The 20,845-nt window shown below is 38.4% G+C and overlaps 1 long non-coding RNA gene across 1 annotated transcript in view; it reads right to left on the reverse strand.

Moving 5' to 3' along the window:
* The window catches only part of LOC112980876 (uncharacterized), a 137,692-nt gene that overhangs the window by 27,614 nt on the left and 89,233 nt on the right, over nucleotides 1-20,845 (reverse strand). The window contains exons 11-12 of the long non-coding RNA XR_003258541.2: nucleotides 6,605-10,604; nucleotides 5,423-5,557 (exon numbers count right to left, since the gene is read on the reverse strand). This is a non-coding gene — a long non-coding RNA (uncharacterized LOC112980876). The remainder of the gene's footprint in view (nucleotides 1-5,422; nucleotides 5,558-6,604; nucleotides 10,605-20,845) is intronic.

A 20,845-nucleotide genomic window follows, 5' to 3' on the forward strand; every position in this document is an offset into this window, starting at 1 on the left:
ACCTAAGAAGAAGCCGGAAGATGTGATGAGGACTTAGTAAGAATTGACATCCCCATCCTCTGCAGCATTGCAAGGAATCTTGACCACGCTGCCTGGATAGATGCCCCTTGGTGACTGAATGCCAGAGAGGTCACTTGGGCACAAGAATCATGGTGTCTAATTGCTGGACAGACTACCGGGACACAGCAATCTTGGTTCCTGTGAGTGTGTGGGTATGAGAGTGTGACTAAGGGTGAGTGAAACCAGTTCTCTTTCAAAATTAAATCACCCTCACCTCCTATGAGGGCTCAAATTGAGCTTTGCTACATTGTTTCTAAAACATTGCAACATTATTTCCTACATTAAGTTATAGTAAAGGCAAGGGGGAAAATGTGTACAGACACAATCTGCTTAATTGTTACCTTCTTCCCTGGGTCTCTCCCCGACCACTCTACGAGCTCTATCTAAAACAAAACGGGGCACCTGTCTGGGTTCATTCCAGGCAGTATTCCCAAAAGGCAGTATAGATGAGACTTCACAAAGCTTAGTTCCTTCTACATCTTGCAACACTGTCCCAGTAGGCACTGCACTATGAAATCCTCCTACATTTCCTTATGGCACACTCCAAGGCATACAGCACACACCTTCATTTTCATCTGTAGGAACAACACTGTGGTGGGTTATAACAGAGCTCCCACATACCGTGCATGGAAAAAACAAAACAAACCAAAGCAAAAACAAACACCCCCCACACACACACGCCACAGCAGCACTATATGTGACTCAGAAGAGGCCCAAAACTGAGCAGGAATGAAACCAGTCTCCTCTAGAGAGATCTAACAGTATGTGCATGAGCTGTTTTGTAGCACGTGGCTGAGGTGACATGGATCAGCCCCTGAAACTGCTGTATTTGGCCATGCTAACGTAACTGTGATCTTCAGTATGCTGGTAGCCCCAGTATCTTCCCCTTTTCTATAGATGCATTGTGGTATTACACCAATTCACTTCCCACACAATATTCACTGCATGGAAGTGGGAGCAAACCTTTCCTGTGTTCATTTGGAATAATGCCAGGATTAATGAGAAGCTGCAGAACTGACTTGATGGGCAATGATATTAGTGTACATCTCATAATGCCAGTTTATTGGAATATTAAATATAAGAAATATGAGTCCTGAGAAGTGAATGACACTTTTCCTGATAGCGACATAAAACCAATGATCTCCAAGTCTTGTAGCAAAGAGGTATTCTTAGTGTTGTTAAAAAATATTTACATAATTTATTCTGATGCCATTTCATTTTTAGCACAAAGCAGACCTTTTTCAACACTATTTTCCTTTTTGTTTTTGTTATTACATCTGAAGCACCATGAACAGTTTCTTATTTACACAGATTTTCAGAAAGGCTGTTACAGAGAAACCATATCTTCTGATGGTTTCTCCAGCATCACAGTTGTTTACATGACCTAAATAAGTCTACAGGTTTTGTGTTTAGAAGTTCTGGTTTAGAATTCTAATTTGGTTCTAGCTTTTGCTTGGATTTCAAATATTTGGCTGTCCTGCAATCTGAGATCTGATTTCTCTGAGATAACTAACTCACAAATTAACACATATTCCTTTTTTTTACTACTAAGGATGAAATTAATGTCATATTTTGAGAACACATTTTAATGTGTGATTTCTAATGTTAATAAACTTAATTTTTCATTTAGTTTCTTCTAGGAAAGGTTCTGCATTATTGACTGTACATGAAAATGCCACATTCAGAGTACGTTCTTTTTGTCTTCCCTGGACTACACAGGCTCACTTACAAGAAGTTAGTGTGCAAAGGCTTCCAAACGAATCTGGAAATAAATCTGAGGGGTGAGAGTAGTGAGAAAGAAGTAGAAGGAAGTGACACACCTCGCTTGTTCCTTTAACAAAACCTGTAACCTCCAAGTAAGTATAATCCCCATTTTACCAGACTTCTTGTGTGATCTGTAAGAGCAGTGCATTTAGTACTAAATCCACAGTAAGTCTTGCACACACAAACTGAGTTAAAGCTGACCTTTATATACCCAACACCAAAATTACAATCCTCAAAATGCTCAAACTCAGCTAGCTGTAACTCCATAGACACCTGCATTTCTGCTTTTGCCTGTGTGCAGATGTTCCTTAGTCTTCAAAAACTAAGGCATTTCTCTACCTGTTTTCACAAGCCTGATTTATTAAGTGTGCCCAGAATATACCTTCAGGACAACTCTGGGCTGGGCCTCCACACAAACACAAATACGTCCACCACTTTGTTGAAAAATGCAAGAGGAGGCTGGGAAATAAAATACAGTTGTGGTGCTCTCCTTTTGTATGGTTGCCTTTGAGTCCAGAACTCACAAGGGTAAGGATGCTGTGGGTTCAATTGTCTATATATTTTACCCAACTCATGTTTAATCTAAAGAATATATCCTAACTGTCTTTGGGGAAGGAACTGACCCCATATATCTCCTGTCCCGTGTAGTGTAATTTTGTGCAAATTACACTCATTTTTTCCTCCTTTGGCCCAGGAAATCTTTAATGATCCATTTGAGCAGCACAGATTCAAAGGGTGAGGCGGGGATTGTTACAGTCTGGGATAAGCTATAGTAATACAGCTAGGACCCTCTTCCGGCATGATTTTAGCTGTGGACACAATGCAAGTTCTAAACATCAGGAAAGGAAAAAACCCTTGGACTCCCCAGCCTGTGTCAGTATTGTCTATAGAACAAAAGGAAGGTCCTTTTTATCCCCATCACTTTGTCTCTGAACGAAAGCAAAACAATAGCTGTGTTTTATATAGAGTCCAGCCTTGTCAGTTGCCATATATATTGCCTAGAGCACATCTAAACTACGCCCCTCTGGAGAATGCCTCATCTTAGGTAACTTATTCCATCCTAAAATAGAGTGAATGAACTTCTCTCTGGCATTGCCTCTCTCTGTTAACTTTAAAGGAATCCAAGATGACCATTTTAGACAGCTGAAGATGGCAGGAGACCACACAAATTCTACCCTGAAAGTCCATCTGAGTTACACTGTAGGCACATTAGTCTCTCTATACCTTGGCTCCTCCTGTATAAAGGCGTTGTTAACATTTCCTTGCCTCTAATTTCCTGTATATGTAAAGGCATTAAAGTCTGAGGCACTCACATGGCATCTTCACGGAGTCATGTAAGCCATACCTACTGACTGTGGTGCTGGTTCTGTGATAGCTGTGGCTAGCACAGCTCATGTGGAGTCAGCTAAACAGACAGCAATGTCTGAAAACAAGCGGATCTTACATACACTCTACCTCTTCTGGAGAAAGAGCACTCCCTCGATGCGCACCTCTAATTGACTTTCCGCTGACAGGACAAATTATATTAATGGACTCTTATGGAGTTTCCTGCCCTCCTATATTGGACTCTCCTACATAATTAGTCTGAGTCACCTTTATTTTAAATACACCAGGCAATTTATGAAAAGTCCTCCTGTATATTCTCAAAGTGTTGCTGAGATGGGCTTCACTTCTTAGATGATGGGAACGTAAATCATTTTTTCTGTTTTCTCAGAGGATGCTTTTTACTGTATTAAAACAGAAATAAATCTCCAGTGCTGACTCATCTCTACAGTTCTTTTATTAATTCAAAGTTTATAGGCATGTATGAATGGTCATATAACAAAATCTATAGCAGTAAATACTGTCCATGCCAGGATCTTATTAAAAATAAAAAAAATAATCAGAAATGGACTTATAACTATTACCAGAGGGAAAATACTAGTTTAAATGTCATATTAAATCTCCAGTTACTCAAGAACCTTAAACTAGCTTTATAGCTATAGTTCTGTGTTTTGTGGGGTCATGGTAGACACCAGATAGATAGATTAGATAGACTGGATAGAGTACTATAGTATATTCCCCTAACAAACATTAGGGGACCTGGAAATGTTAAGATGTGGAAATACTAATCAACCTAATTATATATGCAATGGTTTGTACCTTGGTGACTTGTGGTCTAACACCAAACTTCATCTTCTAATTCATCAGTGATTTTGGAAAGACTTAAACCAGCTTCCACTTGCCAGAGAAAACAGTCTGTAGTAGGTTAGTCAAAAGAATAGATGAAGCTTTGCCACTAACAGCACATCATGGTCTGCAAAAAAAAAAAGTACTAATTTCCCATTAGGAATGCAATGATAGTGCCTTGCTCTGAAAGATTTCTATCTGTCACCCTAAATGGCAGAAACAAGAACACCCCAGCTAACGATTAAATACAGTGCAAAGTGAGAAACATTTATCCAGATGTACACTAGCTATTTTCCACAATGCCAGCAATTTTTCTTACCCTTTGCTTGATGGTTTTAATAGAGAGATGTTATTAGCTAAATCAGGACTTCTGTACTATTCTGGATTGGTGGTTTCATTGAAAGAATAATCTGAGTCTTGGGAGGATGACTGCATTTACTAAATAAAAAGGAAAGTCTTGAGTTGAACAGAACCTACATTTAATCTGCTAATGACATTTTGAACTTCAAAATAAAGAAGAAATGGACACCAGATTGTTGAAGGTATGCCACTTTGAAAATTTTTTTTTAAATCAATTCTTTGTCACATTCAAGCTTTAATAATTTGTAGATATGACTTTCTACAAATTAAACCCTTAGCACCTGTTTTGAAAAGTGTCTAAATTAGGTTCTTAAATTCCTTCTTCCCCTCAGTTCAGTCTGATACTTAGGATATTCTTCCATCTTCCATTCTTCCAACTAACGAACAACACCAGCTTCAAAAGATTTTATCATTTCTTTGAGTCTATTATTCAAAAATACGCAGTTCAGACATCTGCAACTAATCTCAGCAAACTTCCACTTTGCTTTTAAACCATAAAATGTGGTATTTTTTCTTGTGATGTAACATATTTGATCAGACAACCAAAGCTGACTGGGTTACTCCAGTAAATTACACCTACTTAACTTACTTTTGACTCTGAAGATACATTTTTGGAGTAGGGTTAATGCTTTAAGCTTTGATATACTAATTTAAGATATTTTCAGACACAGAAAATTTAATTTGACTCATTTCTACTGGCACTTCTGAATAGTTTTCAGAAAGCTGCCTATGAAACTGTAAATGTACATGTATATCATTCTCCTTATAACAGATGGAAACATATTCACCTCAACACTTAACACATCTTATTTACCAGTTGAAAAAAAAAAGGTTGTTTTAAAACAGCAGGTATATATTCTTAGTTCTCCGGTATTATAAATTATTATATACACCAAATACATGATAGACATGCTTGCAGAACCATGAAAAATAGAAGACAAGTTACTTACTTAAGGAGAGACAACAAACATTCCCTCTTTCCTCCCAGTATGTTCTCCATTTATAACAGAAGCACTAGTGCAATATGGACATGACAGTTAACATCTATATATGTCTTAGAAATAAGTACCTGAAAGGTTGTGGATTGTGCCCAGTGAAGCAAGAGGTTCCTGATAGCTTCTGCTTCTATCCAGATTTCCAGTCTTCCTAAAAACACCCAGCTGGATCGCAAAATCAAACATGATGAGAAGATGGCCTGGGTTGGCTGTTGAAAAGAAAAAAAAGTTCCACATAGAAAATTTACTTTTATCTTTTACCCTCCCATAGCATGTATGGTCCAACTAATATTTTTGCATAAGCAAATGCAATAATAGGGACAGTTGCTGAAATTCTTTAAAATAAAACTGAGAAGAGAAACACTAGCTAGCAAATAGTATTCAAGAATGCATATTCCTTGCTTTTAAAAAGGATCAATGAAATACTATAGCTATAATCACTATTTTCAATGGAACAGAGAAGTTAGACTAGTATCCAGGCAAAATATGTTGTAAATTATTTCCATGGAACATATATTCCATACCTTTCGCACTTTTTAATAATCTGAAAATAGATACATAGATAAAGACACCGATGTTCATAAACAGAAAGACAGAGAAAGCAACAGAAAGACAGATATAAAATGCACATATACGCATAGTACTCTATTGAATAGATAAAGAGGACAAACCAGGGAATAGTATCTTCAAATTGTATTTGCCTCCCTCTATTTTGGATGAGTATGTTAAAAACAACATTGATTTTTATATGTCTCAAGGCTGAAGAATTATTCATTGTTTGAAAATTTCTTAATCATCTAGATAATGGATTTATGAAATGCTACATTATCAGGTATCTAAAGAATAGATGCATTTGCAGTGAATCAACTCTAAATCAATGCAAATGTATGAGGAGTCATTCACTGGAAACAAGCTAACAGGGCAAAAAATGAAGAACTATTCAGAAATTGGAAAACAAATGCAAATCAGAAACAAAACAAAAGCAGATATGGAAACTCATTTTGCCTTTTGCGTGACACATTGTGAAATCTTCCAAGAAACCATACACAGAATAGCATTCAACAAATTATTCATTATAAATCTGACCTGACTGGAAACCTAGGGACAGACTGCCATGGCCAAGTGTCTTAGGGATGCAGAAAGAAGCAGAAGCAAAAGAGCCAAAAAGGAGGAGTTTTTCCTATCCCAGGAAAGTCAGTCACCATAGGAAGAGGAGCACCCTACAGAAAGCAATCTGCAAAATACTGAGGACATACCTGGGGTTTAGATTTAACAAACACATGACCCTTATTTCAAGGATCCTTTCTGATCTCCACCTGATGTATGTAACTCGAAGAAGCATTCATGTAGCTCCTCTCTTTACAAGGGGAGGGATTGATCCAGCTGTCATTACATCCTCTGAGCAACAGATGCCATTCAGCAGCAACTCGATACAAAAGGAGATTCAGAGTTTTAGAAAGTGTGTTTGGGGCATGAGTGGCTGGAACACTTACTTTTCCCTTTCAGTGTGGGAAGAGCAGAGAAGATAAACTACTTAAGAATCAGTATTGCTCTGCTCAGAAGGTCTTCTCTGGATGTATACTCCGCAAAGCAGAAGCTGCAAGTATAAATTAGCTCCTGGGCCTCTGTGAGCATCCAGCCTCCAGTCCACTTGTCTTTTCCAGAAGCGAGAACAATTTTAGGAGGTTTGTGTGCCAAAAGCCTGTACAAAGGCTCCTGTCTTCTTTCATTTCTCCTTCCTGCTTCCAGCCCTGCTAATTTCTCCTCACTTCAGATAAGAGGGGAAAAAAGATGGTAACAAAGGCCCCAGGCAATTGTTCATTTTCTGTGTTATGCTAGTCAATCAATGTTATGCTATGCAATCTTTGCATTCCTGAATGAGGAGAATGCAAGATCCTTCTCTTTTCATCTACATCTGCAAATTTTGTCAGGTTAGGAAACCAGCTTGTGCTCTAGCAGCTTTCTTACAAAGAGTGCTATGCTGTGGCCAGAGTTCATGATACTGAAGTTGAATGTAGCCCTGAAGATGCTGAACTGTTAGCTCTTTTCCAATTTAATGTTTTGCTCTTGCATAGAGTCACCTAGTTTGAACTATCGGAGGTTGAGTGGGTAAGTGAAGAATGAATCCGGGTAAGTGAAGAATGAATCTGGAAAGCAGATCAAGGCTTGCACAAGGTAGAAGAAAGCTCAGGGATTTGTTTGTTGATCATCTGCACACATCTGAAAACTGGCACTGTACTGTCATTTTCAGAGAATGCTCTACACCATGTGCTGTCCCTTGATCTGACTCTTTTCATTTTCATTCCCCTGTAGCACAACTTGAAACACAAATAGCTTTTTTTCAGTGGAATTTAGTTCTCAGCCACTGAGAGTGGCAGCCTATCTCAAATCTGCCTTCAGTTGTCTAAGGAAAGGGCAGTCTGATAACAGAACCTACTTGGTCAGGCTTTCTGCTGTGAACAGCATATATTTGGCATAGACAGGGAAGAGTGTTCGAACCTCAGGACATTCTACTGAACTTTAGGCTGGGCAGGATGAACTCACCCAACTGCAACCCAGAGCAGCCTCACAGTTGCTTAGGCATCTTAGGCAGCAACTGAAAATGCCAACACAATGGTCTCACTTTTCATAAAGAAATAAATAAAACACAAAATACTTTACACATATAAATTAACTAACTGTCTCAGAGCTCTTCAGGTAATTACTCTCAGCATTGATTTCTATGTAGCTACAACATCAAGGTATAGACTTCTATATAAACATTTCTTACTTCTGAATTAAACGTTTGCACTGTTTTCCCCTATGATCTGATTTCACAAGCTGACTCTAGTTCAGTTCTTTCCATCCTGGGCACCATGACTAAGAGAGATGCCCCTTTGGCTTGCAGTCCCCAGGACTCTCCATCCCACCTGCCTCAGACTCTGGCCACTCCAGCACCACCTCCCGCAGAGGGGCACTAATCCAGCAGAGAGCTGCAATGAGGCAGGCAGCAGCTCTCTGCTGCCAGCCTGCCCCCCGCCCCACCTCCAGTTTTCTGTGGGGCCTCCTCTCTGGCAGAGAGTTTTTGCTGCTTCTGCCACACAGGCTGCAGCTATGAACCACCAGAAGCTATGAAGAATTTCCTGTATCTCAGCTTTGCATTTTTATATGCAAAAACACACATGTAACAATGAAAAACATTGTCTCATACACCTTAAATACTGGATACAGAACATAAACAACGTATAGAAGATCTCATTTTACATGGTAAGTCTGGCAACCCACATCATCAGTAGCAAAGGCTTTGAGGACTCACAGTTTTGCTCTCCTGGATACTTACAAACCACAACCACCTTTGATTTTGCCTTTCACAATACTTTAACCACAACACTGAAGACTAATAAGGTTGCGCAGGTGGCACTGATGGCATAATCTGAAGACAACACCACAGAGATGTGTTGGAGGCATAATACAGCCTGCAGAGACTCTATTACCAGAAAGGACACATGAAACGGAAAGAACCCAGGTTGACTGTCAGGGCCTGGGGCAAATGTGCTGAGCCGGCTGCCAAAAAAAAAAGAAAGAAAACTGCATTTGTACTTCTAAGTTCAGCAAGTTTGATGCAGAAATCAGTGAACTGCATCAAACATGGAACCCTCCTGTCTCCCTTCCCCTCTCCCTCCTCCAGGAGAGAGCTGCACTTCTGGCATTCCTAAGACTATGTAGTTTTTAAACGAGTCCACACAGTTCATTCAAAAACACAGTCTACGTCTTGAATGACGTTCTCAGAAGCTGCCCCTTCAGAAGCCTGAAAAGAAAACTTGGATATTTTGAATATAATTAATAAAAGTATTATTCAATATTTGGAAATTATGAATACATTGCAAATAATGGGACTGGTTCATGTATCCTTTGCAAAACCAAATTCTGAATCACTGCATAATAACTGATCTTCTGTAAAACTCCCATAAAATTTAATTTGTTTACTGTCAGATTCTGCATAACAGGAGCAGTTTTCGACAGACTATTCTACTTCCTTTGCCTTTGATTTTCTCCAAAATTAAATACAGAAGTGTAACTTCAATGTATATTATGGAAGAAATTTAACATATTGAAACATAAAAATAAGCTGAGCCCTGCAGTTATTTGTATATTGGTGTAACAGATATTCCAAATGCAGGCAATAAGTGTGATGACATAAACCATGAAACTACAGATTTTATCGTGGGAACCATGTGTATTCTTCAGATATAACTCGGATTTAATGTATGTTTTGGCACAGTATGGTACTGAGCCGAATTTTCATATGGTTGCACATCACTGTGGTATCTGAATAACCTAAACTACTGATATTCTCTGTGCAACAGCACATACAAAAACACACTGGCTTTTATTTATTAATTTTAAGTAGATACAGACAGATTCAGCAAGTATAATAACATTATGTAGAGCAGCAGTGTGGCTGCAAAAGGATCCTAATGCACATGGACAGAGCCATCAATTTAAGATGACTGCAACATGACTGCTACGTTACAATAATGTTAGAACCTCCTCTTTTATATCACTGCAATGCCACAGTAAATTTGTTCTTGCTATTTATGCAAAAATAAGTGCAATACAGGCAATAATGAATATTCAAACATATAAAACCAGACAGTAATTTTACCCAGACAGCTTGCTGACACAGTAAGTCTAAAAGAGTTATGCTTGTGTGCATACACTATGACACTGGCTCTTGATGTTGTAATCTTCCCCAACTCCTGAACCAGAGGGCCTGAGGAAATGCCATTTCTTTTCAAGGATGTGGTCAGAACAAAGAACTGGGATTTGCTCCACCAAAGCACGCAGATGTCACAGCTCTGAGCAAAAGCTAACTTCTAAGCACCCTTCCACTTAACAGAATCTGAACGTCTCAATTTGCATGGTACTTCCTTGTACAAGGAAAAAATTAGCAATGCTCTTAGAAGGCCTATGGGATTGGGCCCCATAGAGAATATAGCAGAGCTGAATTCTTTAACTGTGGATCTTGATGGTGCTTAAACATGAGACAAATACTGAGACCCAGAGTGCTCAGCACCAAAATGCATCTGGGAAGACACTGAAATAGGCTCTCAGTACTCAGGGAACTTTTGTTCCATAGTCTCCATAATGGCAGTGGAAAGAGATTTTGAGAACTAAACACTACTCAATATTTTGACAGATCTCAATATGAACTTTTTCAGTTACCTTTCTTTTGTGTATTTCTCTCTTGCACACTGCCTCTCCTCAGTCCCCCATCTGTAAAAAGAAAGGCATCGTTATTTGATGGTGTGTTTGCTGGCTCGCAAGGTGGTGTATGTTAGGTGCAGTGCGTGTGCCAAGTAAGAATCGGCTGGATCCAAGCTCTGCCCTTCTACAACGTATCTAGACAAAACGTCTCAGTGTTGCTGGGCAGAATCCAAACTCAGCTTATTTGAGGAGAGGAGACCAGAAACCCACAGCCAGAAATGGCAGTTGGACTTCAATCTCATCTAAAGAAATATTTAGCAATGATTTAAATGAAACCCAGAAGGTTCAGATCTGGAATTGTAACCCAGATCAACACTTAGGGTTAAATACAGATGTTCAAGCTTGTCTCTAGAGTTCTCAGCAAGGGTAGGCAAAATTGAAATTTGTACCCCAATAATTTCTCAGAGCAGGGCATCAGGTTGACACTGCTGGTCCACCCCAGGGAAAATCTGCACCCTACTATCAGGTATGCACAAAACCCATCTTGCTTTTCCTTTCTTGTCTCAGCCAGTGGCAGTGGCCAAAAGAGCCTGAGAATGTGGATGCTTGTCTCTCTTCTGTCCCCTGGGGGGAATGAGCTCAGAGGAGCGCTACTCTGTTCAGCGAAACAGAAGTATGGTATTTCCCTTCTTTTGCTTCCAGCCTTCTCACTAGAGAGATGCAAGCTGGCACAGGAGACTGGATGTCCAGCCAGCACAGCCGTGACTCCCTGTCTGTGAGCCTGTTTGCCACCAAGCAATCTGCCTTCCCCTAACTCTGCCTCTTCTGTTTATTTTTAAAAATACTGTCTCTTTGTTAGTGTTAAAAGCACATCCCATACGTGTCATAAGAACAAGGATCTGACATCAAACAAACTAGTCTGCAGTTACAGAGTATATTAAAGTATCAAGAGAATATCACACTAGCAGTGTTTGAATTTTAAAAAACAGAATTACAGAGTAACCTGATATCTGATTCTCAGAAAAGTTAGGAGCAGATGCATCTCCAGGAAAAACTGTATCTCTATTAGTTATTACAATCGTCACCAACTCAAGACATACCCTCTAGTGTACCAAACCATTCACACTTACTTCAGTTTAGCTGATTAACTTCTAGTTCAGAAGGTGAGTAATGAATAAAACTACATGGCTTTGAAACCAGAGAAGTGTTTAGCTTATTTATCTGACAACCTCAGCTTTTACTTTGAACTATGTAATAGTATTGTAATACTTGTTATTATCGCCTTTAGTACCTTATACTGCAAACAAAATAAGAGGGTAGATAATCACTCTAATTTTCTTCACATTTTCTTTTCATTCTTTGAATAGATGAATAGGACTGTTCAAACTGGCTCTTCTCTGACTGATTTTTAAGACTGCGGGGGTATTTTTAATGCAAGTGTGGGAAAAAAGATTTCAGAAGTTGGGACCTATTCACAGATCTCGATCTGACACACACAGTTGTTGAAATTAGGCCTTTATACAGAAAGTAGGAGACAAGAATGTTATGATCGTAAGATGAACTTTTGAGATGATACCAAAAGTCAGGCATGTAAATCAAAAAGAATAAATTTCAGAGTTTTTAGAATTAAGTCCATTGGACTGTTGCATTAAAATGAAATCTGGTAATAAACATATGGGATAGGAAGATAATAGAAGAAACCTACAGTAATCACTGAAAAACCTCACAGAAACAAGAATAGTTTAATATTAGAGCAGCACATTTCTAATTTAATATTACTTTCTGAATACCCTTAACTAAACACTACAGACTGTAATTCAGAAATCCTCAAATATCTGCTTTTAATATGAACAACAGACCTATCTATACTGGAAAAACTGAATTAGTTCAAGATATCTTTGATTGAAAACACAATTGCTAATCTAGAGTTTCCCATGACTGCAAAGTCGATGTTTTAAATATGGTAATTTAACTAAGTGTGAAAAAAATTTTTTTGACAGTGGGTGCTTTGTAAATACTTCTGATAGGTACCACTATATATACATCTCTGAGCTAAGCAAGGATCAGTGCACTGCCAAATGCTGTGTCATATGGAGCAAAGGAGCCTCCTGGTACAACTTGCCTCTATGATTAATGTACGTATAGACACAAACAGAGAAGTAAGAACGAATAACTCCAATGTTGTATTCATTCAACATTAAAGCACAATTCTACCCTAAATGGGATGCCTTTTTATTTTAACTGAGTGACTACCTGCGTAAATTCAGAGTCATGGCTGATTGCCCCAGTGACTAAAACAAATGGTTACTCATTTTAAGTCCTGCCAACACTACAAAGCTAATAGAGACTCCTAGAAAAGTAAGCTGGCTTCTACTCTGGCTTAACAGCATTGTCATAATCTGAGTTCCCACTGCGAAATCTTCACAACTGATGATGCATAAACCAGAAAAGGCATAGCTTTGGTTTCCAGACTACACGCAAAGCTTCCAAAAGGTTACTGTTTTTCTTTCTTTTTTTTTTTTTCCTTTGGCAATTGAACATTTATCTGTTTTAGCAAGTGCTTTCCCCTCCCTGATCACTGATGGAGTTTCTGACATGAAAGGAACTACCAAAGCTGGCTTTCATAACTCTGCTATCTCTGATTTTTAGGATTTTGCTGTCCTAAAAATGCTAGGAACCATAATTCTACATATGACTGAAAATGCAAAAAAATTTCCACTAAAAATGATACTGATTAAGAAGCAAGAATTGGAAAGATGCAAGGCAAAATAGGGAAATACTGTCTCCAGAGAATTCAAAAGCAAAATTCTTATTGACTCAGAGAGGCCAGGAGTGCACCCCTTTAATGCCTATGTAGTGATTCCTTAGCTGGTTTATGAGTGTGGAACCCTGGTATTTCCTTTACGTTTTACAGCTTGAACTGCTAGCACTTGACTTTCTTTGGATGCTAGAGATCATCTTACGTTTTTCCAGTGTGAAGAATTGAACAAAACAGTATTCCTTTAACTATCTTAGTTTTGCTTACACATGTTAACGTGCTCATTGCATCGGCAAGCATTACTGAATTTATGCAACAAACCAAGGAGCTACCTTCAGTCTGCAAGAAAGTGAACAAATTTCTAGTTGGTGACAAGCCGAAGAACTTGGAGAAACTTAATATTAAATGTTATATATTGCATGTTAAATAAACTGCAATAACATTAGCAGTTAGGAAATCAGTATGTACTCTAAGAAAAGGCATACTGACAACCATTGCTCAAGTACAATACATATTAAGCAATCCGCTGTTCATAAGAATCATCTGTTGATCAAAAGGGAGAAAAAAGAGAAGTCCTACCTGGCACACTGCACCGCACCAACAAAGGGTAATTCAACACAGCCGGAGAGAAAATAAAAGTTAGATAATAACATCCTCTGTGAGACTGAAAAAATACAATAGCTCTAGCAGTCTGAATTTTCCAAGCCAGCAAACAAGAAAATATTGTACTGTACGAGAAGCAATAAGGTTATTTCTTGACCACTGGACAGTCTACTCTGTCTTCTCCATTATGCCAAGTAGCAGGAAGCTCACTCCTGCAGAGCCTTCCTCTTTGCAAGCCGGCTTAGCAGTGCATGGAAAGGCTAGAGACAACGTCCCCAGCCATGCCTAGCACTCACCTAAGCTGGAGCTCTAGTTAATAGCTTCTACTGTTATTTGGTTCAGGACAAAGTATTGGAAGACAAGACTTTCTCTGACTCAGGTATACACACAGCAAAAACTAGATGCCTTTCTAGCACGTGCTGGCATGTCCACAGCAGCAGGATCCGATCCTGCTGACTTACGGAAGAGCTTCCAGGGGCCTGCAAGATTTCTGCTCTTTCTCCTAGCATGGTAGCATGTCCTGCACTCATACCTACTTTTCTGCTGGGCAGGCTTATCTAGCAACACAGAAAACTTCTACCTTCTCAATTTCTGTCCTGCATCAAATAGTAGTGCAATCACCCTCACCACTATTGGTGTAACTTCTATCTACATTAAGCTCACAGAGTTATGCTAGACGGCATTTAAATCACAGGTCTTTTCCGATGAAGACACCACCCGGGGAGTATGTCCTAATTCCCACTGCCATGCTATAATAATGAGGTACAGTATGCAGCTAGAGATTAAAACATACAAAACTGTGAACAAGTTGAAATTGATTGCAATGAGGTAGTTAGATAACAATAAATCTAACAGATGCTTTCTGAAGGGCGGATACGACCTTAAATTCGAAGGCTTGGAGAATGATGAGGTGAATAGCATAAACAGCTTAATAAAAAATTGTTTTAAATATATGTGCTATGCTACTTTAAATCGATACCACGATGCACTGCAATCTTTAACTGCAATACTGTGATGAGTAACTTTCTATTCCTAAAAGGCACATACCAAAAGACCACCTACAGCTGACATGTCTCTGTTGCAAAGTCCTGTATATTTAAAAAGATTTTCCTCTATGTATCCTGCAACATCTCTGTGTTAGAGAACTTGGACTTACGAAATTAGTACTCTTGAAAATTTTCAAAGGACTTAAAAATACCCTGAAGCTAGACCATGACATGTGGCATCTCTGAAGTCCTAAAATTTGTAGCTTTAAATTTGCTCTGAATGGAATAATTAGATACCATTTTGTATTCCTGTTACAAAGTTTTGCACATGAATTACTTTTAAACCACTGCGAGATTTAAATATGAATTTGACAGGAAAAAAAGGTAGTAACTCTCATGAGCAATTTAGGCATGTCAAAAATATAAATTGTTGCCTTATTCTTTTCTTTTTATGATCTCTGACATAAGAATGGACTAAATCTGTACTGTTTTCTACTTTGGTTATGATTTTTGTCATTCATATGAAGACAGAGCAAGAAAGAATGAAAATCAATTATTGTTCAATGTAAACTATTTGCATGACAGTCAAAAATGAAATGAATAGTGCAAATACAAAAAAGTACCATACTAATACTGAGAATTGCAGCTTTAATAGAAAAATCATATGAAATTAACTGATGCATATACAATATCGGTACAGTCTTTTAGACACATCGCAATGTTGCAGGTACATCCTGCAACATTCAAAAGCAACCAAAAGATGATGACCCTAAAGTTGTCAAAACTATTACTGAGATTTATGCCTTTTTTCTCCATTGTTACCGTCAGTGTTCTTACAATAAATTTATTTGGCAGCATTTTCTGTTCTAGTTATAATTCTTGTAAAAGAAATGAAAAGTTTGAGACCCTTTGCACATAGTTTTTAATATTCTGCATTTGGTTTTGCTGGCAATTCCACCTCTACATTCACCTACAGATACAGTCTCATGAATACATAGGTAAATGTTCACAGAGCCAACCAAATGGAATGTGGAATGTTAAAAAAATGAAACATCTTTCTTTCTGCTGAATGGCATGCTACTATATATCATTAAATAAATATCATTACTACTACTGCTATTACATATCATTAAATATAGTAGACGTACCAATTCTGATAAATCATGCTGTGACACCTATAGGAGAGAAAAGTGGAAAATGGGACAAATATACTAAATCTTTGGTATTGTTTTGAAATAGTATTACAGTCATTCTTACATAGCGACAAGTGTGATTAGACATTAATGGCGCTTAACTAGCCGTGTAAGAGATTATCTAGATGCATTACATTTTAACAGTGGAATGATACATTCCAGATAACTTTGCTTCTAAAATGGCACAGGGTCTGAGAAATCCACAGATTCTAGACATAGCTGTGATCTTGCCCACTGCTATATATACCAATGGTTTCAGGCCTGAGCCTCACAATGGTCAGGGCTACCTAGCAGCACTAAAAAAATCTGCAGACCATCCTCAGCTGCTTATGGCTGATCAGTCAACATCTCAGTCATGGTGCCCAGTAGTTATTACAGAATCATATCCCTTGTTCATACAGCATTTGGGAAGCCTTGCATCTGAAAATCATAAATCTCAGCATCATCATTTTCATGTTATGTTTGTCAGTATACTTGAGAAACGTAGATCCTCGAGGAAAATCAATAACAACACAGATAAACTAAGGACCTGTCTACCCTGTATAGTGCAGGGATCCTAGATATTGGATTGCCACTCCAGTATTCATCCTGCTACAATGTAGTGCAGAAGGAAAACATCATAACTCTCATGTCAGACTGGAAGACCGCTATTAGGCTCAGGGCTGTACTGCTGTGACAATATGATTTCTAACTTTGGAAGGAATTCAGATGATAGTGGATCAAAACTCTGCCCCCCCATTTCACTGCCAAGTATGGCCTTACTCTTAATTCCATCATAAAACCATCATTCCACAAATTCTAACACATGGACACGAGACAGAAAAATCACCACTTTATAGTCACTGATGCTGTTAAGATTTCTTGAAGTGTCTTCTTCCTTCAGACATTACTAAATTTAAAAAATACAAGCAGAGACTAGAAGCAGCACAAAGAAAGTGCTTGAAAGCCAAAACAAAGCCCTGCATGAGGATTTTTAGTGCTTCCTTTGGCAGCAAAAGGTGTGTAGTCCTGGTAGAGACCCCCAAAGATGGACTGCTCCTCTTTGCGCCACTCTGCACAGGCACTCATGGTAGCAGCAGGCAGGAGGGAGCACCTGCGTATCCTCACCGCATCACAGAGCTTAGCAGTGGGTACTAACACAGCCAGTACTAGCAGGGGCAGGCTCGCAGTCTTTTATGCTCTCAGTAAATCTGCATCTAGCACTATATTCTCCAGTTAAATCTCCCTTTGCAAAGAAGTCTCTTTCAGGACAGAGGCACATTGCGTTCCTTTCTCTCTAATAATGTGCAAGGTCAGAATAATAAGTACAGAATAAATAATAGAAGGAAATGAAGCATCACAAGCAAGTTCCTATCCCTTTGCCCCTCCAACTCACATTAAGCAGGCATGACACACAAAGCAAAGACAAGCACTAAAACATTACAAAATGCAAAATGTAATTAGACCATGCTACCCATGTTCATCTGCTCTAAATACAGATTTAACTGCCTGAGGACAAACTCTCTCAAGAAGAGGACTTTTACCTAACTCTCTACACAGGGTGGTCAATGCTGAGATAAATGGGAAGTCAGTCAGCATATTGTTTTCTCCTCTTAGTTTAATGTGTGGTCTCAGGCTTCCTTCATTAAGCACTATGCTACTCTCAATACAGATTCTAAATGTCAGAGTGATTCAGGTACATTTATTAACTTAGACAAATTATGAATTACATACTGACATCTGCAAAGAACCCACAGAAGTTTCACCTCATAGTTTGCTTTCCTAATTTTAAAAATGTGAATCTTCACTGAGAACTCAGACGCTGCAAGAGATTTTTTCCTATTTTAACACAGAAAAGAAGTTACCTATGTCTTTTGACTGTAAGAAGGGGACTTTGTTAACCTTGCCAATCTCTTGCATCATTGGTAACTCTAGCCTAATGGGATCTATGCAACTCTATAATACTTACCAACATGCACGTGAATTCGTCCCCATAACCACACCATTCTGCTATTCCAGAATTTCTTAGACTCATTTTAGTGTTTTCCACCTTCCTTCTGTATAGCAGTTCAAAACGAAATGACACAAAGCATACAGGAATTCAACCAAATAAAAAGGCATAATTTGCATCACAAACTATATTTAACAGATGTTTGTGGATATCCTGTTCCAATATTTTCACTCTTCTGCTCAAAATACTCATCTTTATGTCCATTTTGAGATGTAGCTTGAGTGCTACCACTGAGTTGGAAAAGCATTTGCAATATCTTGGCTCCATTATAAACTTTCATATGTATGCAGATCCATCCATCCATCTACACAACTAATGTAACTAATGTTTGTCATTTTTCATTCTATCAGAGGCTCATGACTTATTCAAAGCTATTTTGCAAAAATATTTTCTACCTCTACTTCTGCTAGAATGATAACTGCAGAAGGCAAAGAAAGTGAATATTAATTTTGACAGAAAATCCAAATATTGTATGACTTTTTAAGAAAAAATAGATTTGCTGATATATGAGAGTAACATGTTATTCTACTTTTCTTCTTAGCAAGGACAGACCACAAAATCATAGCTTAGAAAGTTTACCTCTCTTTTCCATTCCCACATGTTATCTTTGTAGTTCAAACAACAGTCTAGTGGTTAAAAAAAATACAGCAGAGTAGCTGTGGTATGTAGCATTGCATCTGGACACTTTCCATTTTCAAGAAGGTCCATTTGCATAATTGAATTTGGATCTAGTTTGGGGGTAAGCCAAGATATGTCCACCACTATCAACTTTAAACTTGCCTATTTTTCTCTCCCTTTGTTCATAAAAGCACATGGATTTTTAAGAAGAAAAGACTGTTCTTAATACAATATGTTTATAATCAACAAGGTTGTCTATAGTGACTTTGACTTTCAGGCATCTGGATTGAACTTCAGCTCTCTCTCCAGTTACACAATAATTATCATAAAAATAATCTTACCTTCATCTGAAGTCCATCAGACCAGACAATTCAAAATGTCTTTAAAGGCTGGGCTTTTTTAACCACAGCGTAAAATGTCAATCTACCCAGCTGGAGAACAAAACTTGCAAGAAAATGGGATTATTATGTAACTCTATACCATCAAGGGTCCTTCCAAAAAAAAAAAAAAAAAAAAAGTTGCACATATGTGTGCATCTGTGTGTGCAGAACAGTGAAGGTTTTTCATTGAGGAAAGCTATTTTAGCAAAAGTGAGGTTTTTTCAAGATCATATAGATTCTTGTGGAAGTTCCAATGGAAAAAAAATGAAGTTAAGAGCAAAAGAAGCAGTTCTGCTAGCCCGAGAGTTAATGAAGTCTAGTTTCTTACGAGTTTAGTCTCCTCGTTGATTATATGAACATCAAAATTCCCACTGTTAAAAAATAAAAAACTGATCTCTCTTAGAAGCATATGGGTTTTTTGGTTTTTTTCTTTTTTGATCTAAAAAGATGTGAGCTTATGCTGCAACTTCACTTTTAGTTAAGGCATTTATGAGCAGGAAGAATGACCCTCCTCCACTCAACAGTCACTGTATCCTTTGTCAAACCTGGCTGGAAGCAGCTAATAGACTTCAAAGCAAGCAGCAGAGAGAGGGGAAAAGAAAGGTTAATGAAAAAATGGTGGGGTGCATAAACAGATGCAGCTCTTCCCTTTCTCCACCTCGTCTGTCCTCTACCATGTGACTGCATAGGTCTAATTTCCTTAGGAAACCATGCTAAAAAGTCTATCACAACATAAATACCAAGATTTATCCTTCCCTTGTGAAAAGGGCTCATTTGTATGGCTTAATGAACTGCTAGAGGCAGCTGGGCAGTGCTATTTCCTGATTTACGGAACCACCCCTGTAGAACAGAATAAACATCACAAGCACCTTTTTTTCCCACTAAAGATTTTGGAGTGAGAAAATGAATGACAAGAAATTCATTTCATGGGGAGAGACATCATTATCAACAGGGGAAAATGAAGCTTCAGAGTTGCAACCGAAGAGGAACATTTTCCCTTCTTAGCACTATAGTTGTGTCCGTACTAGAAACTAAACAGCGTCAGAGCAAAGGCTTTCAGCACAGACCCTAACATACAATCACCTCTACTGTTACACTGTGGCCATGTCCTTAGCTGTGATTTTGCCCTGTACCAATTAGTACTTTCTAAAACTCTTCAAGTCAAGTGTTAGCACAATCCGGGGACCATTCCCCTTAGGCAGACTTGATGTAGCCATGCTGTTTGCGAGGTTAGGAGAGTTTAGCTCCATGAATGTCATGCCTCTAGGTGCAAAACAGGCCTAGTTAACTTTGTTTTTTAAGTACAGATGTGGATTGGAAGTCTAGCTCCTCAGGCTGCATATGTCACCAGAGATGCCGCAACTAACACTCTCTTAGTAAGGCCTCTTTTACCATAGGTCAAGATAGACAATGTGCGCTTTGCTGATTTTGTTTTCAGAAGGGTATTTTAAGCAACAGATGCATTACTGGGATTTCAGACTGTCCTCTGATACAGAACTCAAAACTTGTGTGTCAATCCCTGGCATAATAATGGTAGATGGTTCGACAGTTATTTGAAATACGCAAACCCTAGCCTACTAATTCTTGGCTTTGTGCAAAATTTCAAATAGCAGCTTCAGTTCCTCAGGATTCTTTGTATATGTTTACCATGAAATGTGCCTAATTGGAGATCCATTTAAAGTCTGAATAAGCACCTATCATGTTTTCACTATTGAGATTCGCATATAAGAGCCGTAATTTTTTGGAGTAGCACAAGTATGAGGGTCTCTTCCACCTAGAGAG

This window comes from Dromaius novaehollandiae, chromosome 4, assembly GCF_036370855.1.
Source record: "Dromaius novaehollandiae isolate bDroNov1 chromosome 4, bDroNov1.hap1, whole genome shotgun sequence".
Lineage (NCBI taxonomy): Eukaryota > Metazoa > Chordata > Aves > Casuariiformes > Dromaiidae > Dromaius > Dromaius novaehollandiae.